The sequence below is a fragment of the Saimiri boliviensis genome, chromosome 6 (assembly GCF_048565385.1).
Source record: "Saimiri boliviensis isolate mSaiBol1 chromosome 6, mSaiBol1.pri, whole genome shotgun sequence".
Taxonomy (NCBI): domain Eukaryota; kingdom Metazoa; phylum Chordata; class Mammalia; order Primates; family Cebidae; genus Saimiri; species Saimiri boliviensis.
The window spans coordinates 130,764,236-130,780,893 of NC_133454.1; the positions used below are offsets into that span (position 1 = coordinate 130,764,236).

At 58.4% G+C, this 16,658-nt stretch overlaps 2 long non-coding RNA genes across 2 annotated transcripts; one reads left to right on the forward strand and one right to left on the reverse strand.

The window, feature by feature from the left end:
- Window positions 1-7,049: 7,049 nt before the first annotated feature.
- On the reverse strand, window positions 7,050-9,762 carry LOC141584771 (uncharacterized). The gene is made up of 3 exons (XR_012517972.1): window positions 9,691-9,762; window positions 8,554-8,714; window positions 7,050-8,475 (listed from the first exon to the last, which is right to left on the reverse strand). It is a non-coding gene; the product is annotated as an uncharacterized LOC141584771 (long non-coding RNA).
- A 3,389-nt stretch (window positions 9,763-13,151) lies between these two features.
- On the forward strand, window positions 13,152-14,900 carry LOC141584772 (uncharacterized). The gene is made up of 3 exons (XR_012517973.1): window positions 13,152-13,299; window positions 13,874-13,982; window positions 14,147-14,900. It is a non-coding gene; the product is annotated as an uncharacterized LOC141584772 (long non-coding RNA).
- The last annotated feature ends 1,758 nt before the right edge of the window (window positions 14,901-16,658 follow it).

Sequence of the window (16,658 nt, forward strand, 5' to 3'; positions counted from 1 at the left end):
GGGATCTCACCCCACATGCCCTCCCTAGCTGGGTCAGGGACGGGGGAGGTGACTCTCCAAAACCCTTCTGTGACCCATGACGGGCGAGTGATGATGAGGAGCAGGAGCAGGGCAGGGCATGGGGGGCTGGGATGTACTTTATTATTAATAAGTACAATTTTAACTTTTCAATCATTGCAGGACCCTAGGGTACTGAACAGAAGGTTCGTAGAAATACAGAGTGAAGGCTTTTTTTTTTTTTTTGAGACAGGGTCTGGCTCTGTCACCCTGGCTGGAGTGCTGTGGCTGGATCACAGCTCACTGCAGCCTCGACCTCCTGGGCTCAAATGATCCTCCCATCTCAGCCTCCTGAGTAGCTGGGACTGCAAGCATGTCCCACCACACCCTGCCACCTCACCTGGCAGCTGCTCCCTGGTCATCATCCCCCTCTGTCTCTCTGTGTCTCTGTTTCTCTTCTCCCTCTCTCTCGCTGTCTTCTTCCTCTTTCTCACTGTCTCTCTCTCTCTCTTCTCTGTCTTTTGAGTTTTCATCATGTTGCCCAGGCTGGCCTCAAATCCTGGGCTCAAGTGATCCTCCCACCCTGGCCTCCCAGAGTGCTGGGATTACAGATGTGAGCCACCCATTGACCAGAAGTGAGGACGGTCTTATTGGACACTAGAGGAAAGACCAGCCTTGTTACAAAATGGCAAAGATCTTGGCTGAATGATGTCCTGTTCAAGTGCTCTGTGGAGAGAGACCTTCAGGAGCCAGAAGCTGGCACGTTGCTGAAGGCTGCCTGGAGCCTCTTTCAGAGGAGGCTTAATCCCATTCGCAAGAGAGGAGGCTTCCCCACGGCCTCGTCCCCTCCCTAAGGCCCAGCCTGTTACATGTCATTGCGTGGATTTTGAATGGGACACGTTTACACTAAAGTGTCACCCCCCCGAGCACCTCTCTGAAGCGACCGTGGGGCGTAGGCTCCCCCAGGTGTGGGACAGCACACCCTGTCCCCTCTAGCTGATCCCATGAATGCGTGGTCACTGGCTTTGCCACTCATACCCAGGCCGACGTAACCCTTCCCTCCTCCTCCTCCTCGCCCTGGCAACAGAGACCCACTTTGGCCATCGAGAAAGAACCGACGCCCAGCGTGAAGTGACAGAAAACGTTCAGAACCCCCCACCTGCCCCGGGCACCAAGTCCCGGCCTGGACCGGGAGAGGAGGACCGCGTCTGTCATTTCTGCCACTCTAACCGAACGTCGGACAATCACCGCCACGCGCGTGCACTCTGTGGGCCGCTTTAAAACTTGCATGCACACAGACTCTAAAGGAAAAACCAGGGACAAACAGCTCGTATTCCGCGAACATTCCTTATGCACTTGGCCAAGCCGTGGGCCTGGGTGGGTTAGCCTTTCCCACTCAGGAACCGCCCTGGCCACGTTTCTGTTGGCGTCGGTGCCCCTGAGTGGCTTTCCAAAGCGCGGGGTCACTCGTCACTGTCGAATTCAATGCGGGCACCTTTATTTTGGCTCAGTGATTTATTTTTTTTTAATCAAAATTCCACGCAAGGGGCCCTGGTTCCAGAGCACCCTTCCGAGGCTGCAGTGGCGGGCGCTGGCCGCCAGGTGACACTGTTGCATAGCGAAAGGAACGCGGCTCCGCGCTGGAGACCAGGCCCCGGGCCGCCCGGACGCCCTGGAGGGTCAGCTGGGTGCAGGGAGCAGCTGGAGGGGGCGGCGTGCTTTCCGGGGTGCAACCTGGTTTTCCCCGGAGGGGTAAAGCTCTCCTTTGGCAGGTGCCTGGGGATGCCCTTTAAAGCAGGGAGCCCGGGGAAGACCCAGCTCTCTTCCTGTGAGTTCAGCCCCGGCATTCAGTGTGAGGGACCCACAGGCTGGTCTCCGAAACTGCCCTCCAGAGCCTCCCTGCCCCCTGAAGCACATGCTAATACCTCGGGAGTCCGGGTGCCCGTCCCCTCCTTCTAGGACCTCCCTGCCTCCCCTGAGGCACACGCGCAGACCGTGGGGGTCAGGGTGCCCCATGCCTGTCCCTTCCCTCCAATGCTGGGACACGGGTAGGTGGCCACCATCTGACCTGACCTCCTGGACACCAGCCTGCATACCCTGGGCATGGAGGCAGGTGAGCCTGGCCTGGTCTGAACAGAGGATTGTGAGGATTCTCTGGGCCCGGGTGCCCCTGCCTGCCCCTGAAGGCCACAGTGGAGGCCTCTGGACCCACACTGGGTGCCCTCGTGGCTGGGACAGCCCTTCCCTGCCGGGCTCCTTGCTCTGTGTTAATCCTGAGGCCTGGGAGCCGGAGCTGGGGAAACGGGTCCTCCGGACAACACCGGGCTTCGCTGCCGGGTCCGTCTCTGCTCAGAGGATGCAGCCAGCTGAGGGCTTGGGCTTTTCCTTGACCACAGAAAAGAAGTCAGTGCGTGAGAATCAAATAAAGGACATGATTCTCTGCCACCCCCGGCGGCACAGACTTGCTGTCCACACCCTTCCCTGGCTCACCTCACAGCACCCACACATGCCTGTGGGTCGTTCAGAGGCCCCTGGAGCCCAAACGGGCCTGGGGGTGATTTCAGCCTCTACGGAGGTTACCCATCTCTTCCGGCGGCCCCTGCTTCTCACCTGGTGTGGACCAGGCTCCCCTGAGTGGCGAGGGCACGGGTGAGTGGTCATCACCTCAACAAGCCAGAGACGGCCTCTGGGGCTGGCCCCCGGGGTCACTTACTTCTTCCCTGCAGGCTGAGCCGGTTAGTTCAAGAACCTACTGGCACCAAACAGATTTTTATAAATTCAATTGCTTTTAAAAATAGCCCCAAGCAAGTAGGTTTTCAGCCATTCACACCCTGCCTGCTGCGGGGATTCTCACCCAGAGGCTGCTCCCGATTCATCACCCACGCTCCGTCTCTGTCTCTGTCTCTGCCTCTGTCTTCATCTCTGTCTCTGTATCTGTCTCTGTCTCTGTCTCTGTCTCTGTCTTCGTCTCTGTCTGTCTCTGCCTCTGTCTTTGTCTCTGTCCTCATCTCTGTCTCTGTCTCTGTCTCTCTCTGTCTCTGTCTCCGTCTCTGTCCTCATCTCTGTCTCTGTCTTTGTCTCTGTCTCCGTCTGTGTCTCTGTCTCTCTCTGTCTCTGTCTCTGTCTCTGTCCTCATCTCTGTCTCTGTCTCTGTCTCTTTCTCTGTCTCTGTCTCTGTTTCCGTCTGTGTCTCTGTCTCTCGCTGTCTCCGTCTCTGTCCTCATCTCTGTCTCTGTCTCTGTCTCTTTCTCTGTCTCTGTCTCTGTTTCCGTCTGTGTCTCTGTCTCTCGCTGTCTCTGTCTCCGTCTCTGTCCTCGTCTCTGTCTCTGTCTCTGTCTCCATCTCTGTCTCTGTCTCTCTCTGTCTCTGTCTCCGTCTCCGCCTCTGCCTTTGTTTCTCTTCCCGCTCTCTCTTGCTGTCTCTCCCTTCTCTCTGACTCTTGCTCTGTCTCTTTCTCCCTCCCCCTTCTTTCGCTCTTTCTCTTCCCCCTCACCCTGCCTCTCTCATCTCTATGATGGGAATGAAGGCCTCAGAAATGGCTGCCAGTGTGGCGGTTGGAGCTCAGCCCCTCAGCCTCTACTTGAAGGGACTCAGGGCTTCACACCGGGTCAGCTTGTGATGGGCACACAGTGACTGTGGCGACACAGCTGGGCCTGTGAACACAACCTCACTCACCCAGAAGTCACCTGCAGACACCGGCGTGGGGTCCAGCCCGCAGGGAAAGCCGGAGGCCGGGGGAGCTACCGCCCTTCTAGGGACACTCTGTCCAAGGAAGGAGAAATAACCCAGAGGACAGCATGCGGCCCCCGCAGCCTCGCAGAGGGCTCCCCGCGACAGCCCCTGCACGGAGGCCTCCTCGGCCTCCCCCCTCCTCCCCGCACTTCCCCGAATCCCCCCTCCCTGTGAACTTTGCCCTCCAGCCTTTGGCTCAGGGTCTGTTTTTGAGGAAGCAAGCGAAGACAGCAGCCTTGTGACTTCAGGGCTCCCTGTGACCACGGCCGGCCCGTTATCCGGGCGGATGCAGCTGTCCGCAGACAGGCCTGAGGCTGGGCAGGGGGTAGGGGGCCGTGGCCTGCGCGCGCCTCTGTTCCGTTCCCGTCCCCTTGTCTTGGGGAGCGCGGGCCTGCTTCCTTGTCACGTTCTTCCTCCTGCGTCAGGAGTCCCCTGGAGCCCGAGGCCCTTTGGGTCTGCTGCACCCGTGGGGCGAGCCTCCTGCCACCTGGTGTCACCTATCAGGAGCTGATTTCCCAAAGAAATTTAGGAGACAGTAGAGGTTGTTTGCAGTCGATGGCAGCAGTTCCTCGATGGAGAAGGCCTGGCTGGGCTCCTGGGCCCTGGGCCCGCATGCCCGTCTCCGGGGCTTCCTGAAGCTCCCTGTGGAACCTGAGCTGCCAGGCCACCCAGAGCACAGGGGCCTCTGGGGCCTTCGCGGGCACCTCGGGCCGGGTCCACGGGAGAGCCGCCCTCACCTGGGCCTCCTCGAGGGCTGACGGCTGCTTGGGTCTCCTGGGAAATGCGTCCCAACCACAGAATGAGGTGTTGCTGGGGTCCCTCTTCCCCCGAGCAGGGCGGCCAGTCGTGGCGCCCCTCTCTGAGTGGCGTGGGCATCTGTGTAGAGGAGTGCCAGGACATGCCTGGGGCGGCACCCTCTGGGATGCCATCGGCTCTATCCCAGCTGCCCACTGCATCTCTTTCCAGGGCTGACGGGCGCGAGGGCTCCCAGTGCTAGACCAGCAGGGTGCCGGGCAAGGCAGTGCAGCCCGAGACAGCGCCAGGAGGTGACGGGTCCCCCAGGCAGGGTCCCTAACGTCCGCGATGTGAAGTAAAGAGAGCTGCATCCTAAGGTCCTGTCTGTTTGGATAGAGACAAACACAGCCTCGATCTCAGCCGGGCACCACTGCGATTTGCTCCAGCCAGCTGACTGCCCGAGCCAGCCACGCTACGGTCACTTCTGCACGCAGGCACGGGCCGTCTGTGCTATGAGACCTGGAGGTGTGACGGGCATGTCAGAAGCCTCTGGACCCTCAGTCTCTGGGCAGGGTGGCTCCTGGGAGTCTGGAACAGGTGCCCCTGTTCCTGTGCCTCTCGGGATGAACTGATAGGACCCACCTGGCTGCTCCTTGCTCTGGGTCCATGCGGCCAACACGGAGGTCTGCAGTGGCTGAGGACATTTGTCTGGACGTTTTATCCAGTGCTCAAGGAGACAGCTGCAGGCTGGCTGTGGAGTCCGCACTGGGTCTGCCCTGAGCACTTTACATGGAAATCCACTCCGTCGTCTGCCCTCCACACACTTCCACTCTGACTGGCGGTGGGCAGAGGGGAGCACGGTGGCTTCTCCCCGTGGGTCAACGTCCACAGGCGCTGGATGACTTAGGGACAGTGAGACCCCAGCTGTCTCGGGAAGGCCAGGAGGACGCATGACGCCCGCTCAGGTGCTGCCCTGTCCAGAGCCCCGGCTCCTGCACATCCGAGATGCTGAGCAGAACTGGCAGTCAAGGGGGGCTGGCTGCTCTGCTCGCCTGCCTTCTGCCACGGGGGGACGGGGGACCGGGCTTCTTTGCCTTTAGTGGTGGAAGAAAAGAGCTGCATGCCACACAGACTCACGCATGAAGTGATTTCCCCCCAGAGAAACAATGGTGCGAGCAGGAAAGATGGGCAGTTGCCGGAAGACCGGATAAAATAGCAAATCTCTGTGGGTGTCCAAGAAGCCCTCGCGGAAACTCAGAAGCCATGCGGGACAACCCAACGCCAAACAGAGATGGGAAGAAACGGCTCACACAGGAGGATTCGCTTGTGTCCTCAGGAGCCCGTGTGAACACAGCCTTAAGGTATGAAATGCAAACCACTGTCATTAAAGTCAGAACTAAGGGGGTCCCCATCACCCCATCATTTATTCTGGTTCAAGCCACAGCAGGAGGACCACAGAATAACACAAGCCACATAGGAAAATTGCAGCTTGGCCCGGCACAGTGGCTTACGCCCATAATCCCAACACTTTGGGAGGCTGAGGCAGGTGGATCACCTGAGGTCAGGAGTTAGAGAGCAGCCTGGCCAACATGGTGAAAACGCACGTCTACCAAAAATACAAAATTAACCAGGTGCAGGTGTGGTGATAGGCGTCTGTAATCCCAGCTACTCGGGAGGTTGAACCAGGAGAATTGCTTGAACCCAGGAGGTAGAGTCTGCAGTGAGACAAGCTCGTGCCAGTGCACTCCAGCCTGGGCAACAGAGCAAGACTACATCTCAAAACAAAACAGAAGGGTTTCAATGTTTGGCAGCCATTTGAGAACCCCAGGCTGCCCGAGTATGAGGGATGCCCAGGGCAGCAGGGATCTCAGTGCTAAGGTCGTGCTGAAAAGGCCGTCTGCGGGAGGGTTGGGTCTTCCCAGCAGCTGTGACTGGTGGCGTCCTTCCCTGCCCTCACCAGCCCTGGAGGAACCGTCCGTGGTTTTCTTCTTCATGTGTGTATGGCGGCTCCTAACCGTTTATGCCATCGGCCATCAGATATACGTCTCCTGTGTGTATTATTTGCCTGTATTCCTTTTTTCTTTTCTTTTCTTTTCTTTTCTTTTTGAGATGTACTTTTGCCGTGTTGCCCAGGCTGGAGTGCAGTGGTGCCATCTGGGCTCACTGCAGCCTCCACCTCCCGGGTTTAAGAGATTCTCCTGCCTCAGCCTCCCACGTAGCTGGGATTACAGGTGCCTGCCACCAAGTCCAGCTAACTTTTGTATTTTTAGTAGAGATGGGGTTTCATCATGTTGGCCAGGCTGGACTCGAACTCCTGATCTCATGATCCACCCACCTCAGCCTCCCAAAGTGCTGGGTGTGAGTCACGGCACCCAGCCCATATTTCTACCAGTATTCTGTCTCCATCCTTTAAATTCAGAATGTAAATGCCCCATGGCTCTGCCAGCTCGCTTCCGGCCTTTGTCCGTTTGGTCCCCTGTCACCACAAGGTGCACAAACAAGGACATTGATGCGGCCTGCAGGGTCACAGAAACCACGAAACAATGCCCAACACATGACGTGAAACACTGAGACTCCATCCCCGGGCTAGTGGCTGAACTCACGGTGGTCCAGTGCCACTGTGGAATCTCGTGGGAAACAGGAGCATATACACATTGAGGTTAAACATCCCCATGTGAGAAGCAAGAAAGGAATTCGCACATACGACAGCAGGTGGGATGGACACGAAAAAGTGTTCACACTGACAGCACATCGGGACCAGAAGGGGTTGGGGGCCATTTTTCACTTTTAATTTTTGTACCCCTCTGTTGTTCGCCCAGTAAGAATGGTGGTCGGGTTTTGTTTTTTTTTTTTTTTTTTTTTTGAAATGGAGTCTCACCCTCTCACCCAGGCTGGAGCACAGTGGCACAGTCTCAGCTCACTGCAACCTCCGCCTCCTGGGTTCAAGTGATTCTCCTGCCTCAGCCTCCCGAGTAGCTGGGATTACAGGCACGCACCACCATGCCCAGCTAATTTTTTGTGTCTTTAGTAGAAATGGGGTTTCACCTTGTTGGCCAGGCTGGTCTCGAACTCCTAACCTCGTGATCCATCCACCTCGGCCTCCCAAAGTGCTGGGATTACAGTGTGAGCCACCGTGCACAGCTGGGTATTCCTTTTATAATTAAAGGAAGTAATTCATTCAGGAAAATAAAATAAAGAAGAATTGAAAAGGATGCATGCCTACTGTGGGCCTTTCTTTTAGGTAAAAATAATGTCTAGAAAAATGAAAACCAAAATGTCTAAGAACACATTTTTAAAAGAAAGAAGTTGGGAAAGATAAAAACATAAATTAAAGAAATAGAAAAGAAAGTAGTGATGCACGCGTCGCCAAACGGAGAGGCGGCGTGCGGTCTGTGACGCGCTCCTGGCCAGTGTGGTCAGGCAGGAAGGCCACGTGGTCTGCGGAGTGGCTTCCGCAGCCCCTTCCCATCGGATGAGGACGCTGTTCCCAGAGGACTGGCAGCTGCGACGGAAAAACTCACGAAACCCAGTGGCTACACTTCATGTTCCCGTGACACGGTGCCTAAGTGTGGAATAGTCAGAAGCGCTGAGACAGGTGGTCTGGATCCGCAGGCCGTCAACCCCCAGATGGAATTAACTCACTTTATTTGTGAGAAATGTTGCGAGAACGGAGGGGCACCGTAATTCTGGCTGGGCCGTCACGACGCCGAGGGGGCTGTTCCCCGCCCCTGTGCGTATTCTCGATGTCCCACGGGGAGCCCACATTCTACCAACCAATCCCAGGCTGTTATTTGGAGCGGGCAGGGGGCCACTGAGGTGCCCACGCAGGGGATGGTGGGAGGCGGGCTGCGTTCTCGGTGACCGCCGTCTCTGCTGTGGGATGAGGGGTTGTCTCAGGCAGGAAAGAATGCACGCGGCCGACCAGGCTGCAGAGACACAGCTGAGCACAGGCCACAGTCATGGTGGCGAACGCTGGGGTGGAGAAGTCGGCCCTGACTGAGAGGCACGTGTCTGCGGGAAAGGAACAGGGCCCGTCACGGGGGGCGCGGCTGAGGAAAGCCCGTCCTTAGCACGACGCTCGGCTCTCACCAGGCGAAAGGCCTTGGGTGGAATCCGAAGTTGCATCAGACGAGTGCCAAGATCAGACGCCAGTGACACGCCAGGAGGTGTCCAGGATTCGGCCCGTGATGGGGCCGTGCCATGGGGGCACAGTGAGGGGCTTCGGGCCGCAGACTTTGGGTCCACAGATACTGTGTAAAGAAAGTGGGAGATGGTGGGAGAGTGGAGGGGAGGAGAGGCCGAGGAGGAGAGGGAAGGCTTCTGGGAGCCTCAGAGCTGTTGGACAAGGGGAAGCTGCGAAGTCCACGCGGGGGACAGCGGGGGACAGCTGGGGGGTGGGGGCCGCAGCTGGGAGGAGGAAGGAAGGGCGTTGAGATGGACTGGCTGAGCGGTGCGTGTGGCCGCGGCCCCAGAGTGACAATGAGGACAGAACGGTGCCTTCAGGGGCTTGGGGGACCACCAGGACGGGTCAGGAGGGAGACCCTAGCCTGCTTGGAAGCTGACATCTCAGCTTATCACTGTCCCTTCATGGGCACCAACAAACCCTCCTCACTGCTCCGGCCTCTGGCTGCGCCCGGAAGCTGAGGAAGCTGCTGTTCCCCCGCAGAGAGACTTGCTCCAGCGGGAACAGCACGATCCTTGGCCCCCGAGTCCCACCGCAGGCCCAGGTGACACCCCACAGCCAGCAATTATTCACCCGGCAGCAAACACTGCGGCCGGCGACAAACATTGCAGCCCTCGGCAAACAAGAAGCACGCGGCAAACTGTGTGGTCAGCAGGGACCCTTCCCCTCCCCGGGGACCAGGCAGGGCGTGGCGGCCTCCAGGGTGGCCTGCACCCACTGGGCTGCCTGGGGGACCAGCCACAGAACCCACTCAGCATCGGCACGCACAGCCGGGACGGGCAGGGTGCTCGGCCCATGGCTCCCCGCCTCTCCCGACACCACTCAAGGCTGCCAGGCCAAAACATGAAGGCGGCTGCCCCAGGAAACCCCCAGCCTCGCCCACACCTGGCCCCAGGCCGGCCCTGCCTGCCAACGGGTTGTGGGACCTCGCAGGCTGCAGGCAGCAGGGGTGGGCACGGGACTGGGGGTCCGAGGTTCACCCCTGCTCCAGGGCATGGCCGGCAACGGGGGGCAGGGGATAGGGAAGGAGTGGGGAGTCCGACCTGGCTGTGGCTGTCTCACCCCACGGAATCCAGACTCCAACTGACCTCACCATTCTGCGGTTTGATTTTCATTCTTAAAACCTTCCCCTAAAGAAAGACCTTTGCTTCCTGGACGCCCTGGCCTGGGTTTCCCCAGCAGTCGTGGGCACCCGGCCCGGCACGTGCTGCTTGGCCGAGGGACTTCCCAGGCCGCTCTCTGTGAGCCGGGCAGGATGGGCTCCACGGGCAAACCCGCTCTCCGGGACAGCCAGGAGGGGTCCTCCTCCAAGCGTAAGACGGAGCTGGGGGGCTCCAGAGGTCAGGGAGAGAACATTCAGATTCCCACCCTTTCCCTCCTCAGCAGGGACCCCAGGGTCTGCTGTCCCGCCCCCACCCACACTTCAGAGAAGAAAGGACACCTGCCTTCCTCTGCGACTTCACACCCCAAAGCACAGGGAGCGTGTGGGACACTCCGCATGAGTCCCTTTGTAATGAAAGAAAAACAAACCTTTAATATAGCAGGAAGCAAGTTAATGGCCACAGAGATCCAAGCTGGGAAAACACCTGTTAAACATGATGACGGAACAGGCGCTCAGCAACGCCAGAAAACGTTCTGAGAATACACTCAACCTCCCAGAACACGGCAAAACACACTGAGGAGCACAGGTGTGAACAGTGGTCAGTGGTCCAACTCAAAGGCACGCAAGGGAAATAGACGACGGGGCCCTTTCCCTGGCACAGCGGCAGCGCCACCGACCCGGCCTCGCAGTCAGGCTCTGCTGGACAGGAATGCTGGGCAGCGCCGGTTGGAGGGAGGGACGGGTCAACTTTCCCGGGAGCAGCTCAGCAAAGTGCCCCGAGAGCCATAAACGGCTCCTGTGCCCCCCAATCACAGCCCACGAGTGCAGGTTAGCCACAGAGGCGCTGGCAGAGGGGAGGGTGGCGCGGGAGGAAGATTCCTCAGAGGAAGCAAAAGGCACAGCCTCCAGGCAGTTCACGGCCATGAAAATCCTTGACTCGAAGCGTCCCTCGTCCGGAGGAATCCGCGGGTCAGCCACCCTGGCTGCACCAGGAATGTGCTGTAAGGGAGGGCGTCGCTGCCCGCGTGGGAACACAGGGCACTGAGAAACTAAAGCAGAGCAGGTAGCACTGAGGCTCCGGTCCCCTGCAGGCCGTGGCTCGTTTCTGCACAATGGACATGGGATATTTTTATTTTAAAAAGTCTACTGACTTTTTCAGGGAGAACACACAGAGCAGAAAACCCTGAACACCAATGTCTTCCATGAGGTAGACTTTTCATTTCTGTCCCGTTTCTGGAAGGGCCACACACAGAGTCTGTGAGCCTTCGATGGAGGTGCCCCCATCTCCCCGGGAGTCCACGGCCCTCAGTCTCTGTGCTCCCTGAGCCTGAGGTGCGGAATCATGCCTTAGGGTTGACGAGGGCTGCTGGGGCACCTGCCCTCTCATCTGCATTCTGGAAGGCAGGAAGGGACACAGGGGAAAACAGAAGCCTGCTGTAACCAGCTCAGTGTGCTCCTTCCAGAACCACGTGAACACAAAATGCCACCGTGCCACTCCCAGGTCTATCCCCAAAAGAAATCAAGGCAGGGACTCAAATGTTTGCACACCGGGGCTATGGCCTGGATGTAGTGCGTCTGTTCCCACCAAAGCTCTTGTTGAAACGTGGCCCCCAGTGTGGTGGTGTTGGGGATGGGGCCTGGGGGCAGGGAGGCACGTGGGCGTGGGAGGGACTCCCTCCTGAGTGCCTGGGGCTGGGAGTGAGTCTCCTCCTGGGATAGGGATGAGTTCCCATGGGAATGGGTTTGCTCCCATGAGTGGGGCTTGTCCCGAAGCCGGGACGTCGCCGAGCCGTGCCTGCCTTCCCGCGTCTGCTTCCCCTCTGACCTCCTCCAGCAGAAGCCGGGGCCGTGCCATTGAACCTCTCGGCCTGCGGAGCCGTGAGCTTTATGAATCGCTCGGTCTCAGGGGGTCTTCTATGGACACATGAAGTGGACTCAGACCCCCATCTCATCGGAGGGCAGTCACAGCAGCCCAAAGTGGAAAGGGCCCAGCAGTGGGGGGTGTGCAGCGGGGCAGACACACACAGCGGGGTCTCACTGAGTCTGCGGAGGGAGTGCCACTCTGACGGGTGCCCCAGCACCAGCAGCCCTCACAAGCACGTGGGGGTGAAGCCACAGTCACACAGGACAGATGTGGTGACGACGCCACAGACAGAGGCCCCCAGAGGAGTCAGATTTGAGAGAAAGGCGGCAGAATGGTGGTCAGCAGGGCGGTGAGCGGGGCAGACGGGCGTGAGTGATGAGTCGGGACAGAGCTCCAGGTTTCCTGAAGAAAAAGTACTGGAGCCGCAGGACGGGGGCCGCGGCACAGCCACGTGAATGTTCTCAGTGCCAGGGCTGTGCCCTCAGCATGGTTCAGATGGAAACCGCATGCACCGTGTTCTACCACAGGGAGGAGGGATGGAGGGATGGAGGGAAGGAAGGAAGGGAGGAAGGAGGGAAGCCCAGGCTGCTAGGCTGACTGACAGCGTGCCCCAGTCCCCCAGTGCTGCCCACGGCAGGCATGTGTCCTTGGCTAGCTGGGAGCAAGGCTGGAAATGACCCTTGTCAGAGCAACCTCCTTGGTCCTGTGATTTGGGACAGGGTGAAAGTCAGTGGTGGCCGTGGGTGTCTCTGGCCGGGGTTCCTCGCAGGGGCCGGGGAGGGGACAGCGGATGGCGCGTGGAGGACGGAGGCCTCTTTCTCCAGAGGCGAGCGATGGGCTGGGGAGCCGTTCTGTGTCTCTGCTGTGGGCTGAGGAGCTGGACGGCATGCTGGGAGCCGTGGGAGCCGCTGAGGAATTCAGTCCTGGAGGGAGGAGGCTGAACGTGGGTGTCTGGAGTCACCATGGAGGGCACAGCTAGAGGAAGCAGCAGGTGTCCAGGGAGAAGACGGAGAGCCAGGATGAGAGGGCGTCACGGCCAACACTTAGAGGCGTCTAATGTACGGGGCTGCTTGATGGGCTGCTCTCAGGTGGTTTTGGGGGGCTGTGACGGGGTGGATGCCCATATGATGACGGGGTGTCTGGCCTGGATGCCAGGCAGGTGATGATGAGATTCAGAAACCAGATCTCACGGGGCGTCTGGCAGCTGAGTCTCAGGCCAGCTCTGCAGTGAGTGTGGTGCCCAGGCCTGGAACACTCTGGCATCCTCTGGACGCCATGCTGGGTGCGCCCAGGAGCTATGGGTTTGAAACCGAGGTCAGAGGTCACTGACATGTGGAGGAGGCTCCTGGAGAGTGGGTGACAGAGCCCCAGGTGTCAGGCTTGGCGGGAGGCTTTGCAGGGCTGAGCCGACGGGGAGGAAGGGCAGGGAGTGTGGCTGCCGGAAGCCAGAGGGCGCGGGGGGAGGCTGGGACTGGGCGAAGCTGCTTGCAGGAGACACCCGACGAAACTGGCAGGGCTGCGGGCACTCCTGGGCGCAGGAGGAGGGTGGCCTGTCCCGGGCAGACCAGGCTCTCAGGCCTGTGTGGCCCCATCTCCCTGAGCCCAGAGGGAGGCCAGGGCGGGAAGGCCCGGACCAGGGAGGACCCAGCCCCCAGGTCACAACCTCCCAAGGACGCACGAGGCCAGGCAGCTGAGGATGGGACCGTTCTCTGCATCTGCAGGGAGACGAGGCCATGGCAGCAAGGGGACAGGGCCGAGGGGAGGCCAGCCCAGGGAGGATGTTGGCGGCCATGGACGCCCGTTCAGTCTCCTGGAGGACGACACCCCGAGCTTTGTCAGCCTGGGCAGCCTGGTCAGTGCCCGGAGGCTGAGGGTGGGCCCGGGAGGTCTGGGAAGGACATCGGTGTCTCCACGGAGAATAGCAGGGTCTCAGCCCACGACAGCAGCAGCCCCCGTGGCTGGGGCCGCAGCCTCCAGAGCCGCCACAGCAGCTCAAGGTTCTGGGGGGTGGAAGGCAGCGGCTGTCAGAGGGGCAGTGTAGGGGGTTGCTCAGTGAAGCCCCCTGTGCCGGGGGCAGCCGTCCCTCGTGTGGCTCTGGCCTCCTGGACGCCCTGCCTGTGGCCCCTACGCCTCGCCTTGTTCCCTGGCGCATGACTGGGCCCCGCCCTGCCGCCGTCGTCTGGCTACTTGGGGCCCTGTGGGCCTCTCAGTGTGGGGACAATCACAGGTTCCCGTGCCCACGCCCAGCCTCTGCTTCCAGAACACACTAGAGGGTCCCGGCGTCCTGATGGGTCCACTGTGTCCTCGATGGCTTTCAGGGCTGGAGAAGGCTCCCTGTCCTCCGCTGGAGCCCCGCAGCCGAGCTGACTGCCCGTGCGCTCCCACCCCCATCCCACGGCCCCGGCCCCTCCCCATGTCCACGGCCACCCCGGGCCCAGGCTGCCCACCCGGGGGCCAGGCCGTGAGCTGGTGTCCTCAGATGGGGCTGTCTGGGGTTGGCCTGGCTCCCTCCATGTCACAGATACTCCCACAGAGACCCCAGCGAGACCTGCAGAGCGTTACAGCAGAGTGAGGGAGAGCCAGAGGAGAGGCAGATGGGCTGTCCTGTAAACAGTCTGATTTCCAGCGTAAACCAGATTCAGGCCCACGACATCAGGTAAACATCTGCATCTGAGTCCCCGGCCCCCCACCGCCCGGGAGGCCCCGGGGTCCACACGGCCGACTCTGGGACCCGTCACAGTGACCGCCGAGACATTTCGTAATTGGGCAAAATTGATCCTTGCATTCCTTCCCTAAATCCCAAATCTCTGCAATTTTACTTCTTCTCAAAAATGAAAACATTTGGCAATTAGCTGATCCAAGTGAAAAAGGTAGAGAATGTTCTCTCAACTGGAAAATGCCAATTAAGGAAGCGGCCCTGACTTCCCACCGCCCTGGCTAAGCTGGGAGCTTATCTTCCCCGGGAGGAATCTGCTGGGATAAGGGGCTTGGGAAAGGCGGAGGGCGGGGCTGCGTCTGCAGCTTCCTCTGAGAGCAGATTAGCCGTGGCCTTGCGCCAGCAGGGCCTGGGTGCCACACGGGGCAGCGGGGGGCGGCAGAGCTGTGGGACCGGCTCTGGCGTTGGGATTCGGGGTGGTGGGACCCAGCGAGGCACCAGCCTGTGGGCCGCACCGAGGGCGGTGACAGAGGCAGCGGGTGCCCGTGTCTGTCCCCGGCTGCCCGGGCTCCCTGCCCTGCTCCTGCAGTCCTGGACCTCAGGGCCCATGTGGGGTGCCAGGGAGCTCTTGTCTGGCCTCCGCTCCTCCACGTTTATTTATTGAAAATGCTGATTTGTTTGTTTTCTGGTATTGTACTTATTTGTTCTAGATGCCTGTTTATTTATTGAATTGATTTTTACATGTAAAATTTTAAGTAACACCAGAAGTTCAAACTTCTGTCCTCCGCTCATGGAGGCTGTGAGTTCTGTCTCCTTCCTGTGTGGTGGTTTGCAAAAATCACGGGATGTGCAAGTCTTTTTTTTCTCATACAAAAAGCAGCATACAATGCATGTTCTCTTTATCTGCCTCGTGATTTATTTTAAAGATTTTGTTTTTGGAATCATTACAGATTCACAGGAAGTCTCAAAACTAGTACAGAGAGTCCCACATACCCTTCAACCCGTTTTCCCAGTGGCTTCACCTCCCTTAGCTGGAGTGCGTGTCTCAGCCAGGAAGCTGACCTTGCTCCAGCGGGTGTATCTGGGTTTATGCCATGTCAGAGGGTGTGGGAATCCGTGTTCGCACCGCCAGGAACAGGACACACACAGAGCTGTCCCACCACCACAGCCGTCTCCGGGCTGCCCCATCCCAGAGACTCAGTCCCCACGTCCCCATTCCTTCCTCCTCACATCCTCTGGCCCGTTTCCCATTGCTATAAATTTGTCATTTTGCAAGTGCTATGTAAATGGAATGCATGGGGCCCTCTCAGACGGTTCTTCTTCTCTCAGGAACATGCCCTTGAGACCATTTAGCTATTTCCTGTATCAATAGTTTGTTCCTTCTTACTGATAAGTAGCATCCCTTGGTAGGAAAGAACATTTTGTTCAGCAGTTCACCTACCAAAGGATGTTTTAGTCCTTCCCAGTTTTTGACTATTACAAATAGATCCTCTGTGAACAATGATGTGTAGGTGTTTGTGTGGACCTAAGTCTTTCTTTCTCCAGGAGAGATGCCCAGGAGTACCACTGCTGGGTCAAATGGTCAGAGAAAGTTTTGTTTTTTAAAGAAACTCTCCGGCCGGGCGCGGTGGCTCAAGCCTGTAATCCCAGCACTTTGGGAGGCCGAGGCGGGTGGATCACGAGGTCGAGAGATCGAGACCATCCTGGTCAACATAGTGAAACCCCGTCTCTACTAAAAATACAAAAAACTAGCTGGGCATGGTGGCGCGTGCCTGTAATCCCAGCTACTCAGGAGGCTGAGGCAGGAGAATTGCCTGAACCCAGGAGGCGGAGGTTGCAGTGAGTCAAGATCGTGCCATTGCACTCCAGCCTGGGTAACAAGAGCGAAACTCCGTCTCAAAAAAAAAAGAAACTCTCCAAGTCTTTTCCAGGATGGATGCCCCATTTCACATGCCACACAGTGAAGGAGTACCGTTTCTCCGAATCTCTGCCAGCCTTTGGTCTTGTCATTGTATTTTGCGTTAGCTGTTCTAATCGTGATGGAGAGCTCTGGGTCAGTCCCAGCATGCTCTTCCCAGGAGCCATGCACGTGAAGGCCGTTCCACGCCTTCCTCCACCGTCTCCACGTCCGCTCCAGGATTCTTCTGTTCGTGTCTTTGTGCCTCGTTTCATTGACCTATCTGAGTCTTTTCTGTCAAGTTTTGAAAGTTATTCTTACATTCCAGATACGAGTCCTTTGTCAGACATGCGTTTTGCAATTATTTGTTCCCTGTCCACGGCGTATCTTCTCACTCATCAGAACAGGGTCTTTCACAGCATAAAAGTTTTTAATCTCAATAAGATCCAATTCATGGATTTAAAAAAAATATATGAATCATGCTTTTGATGT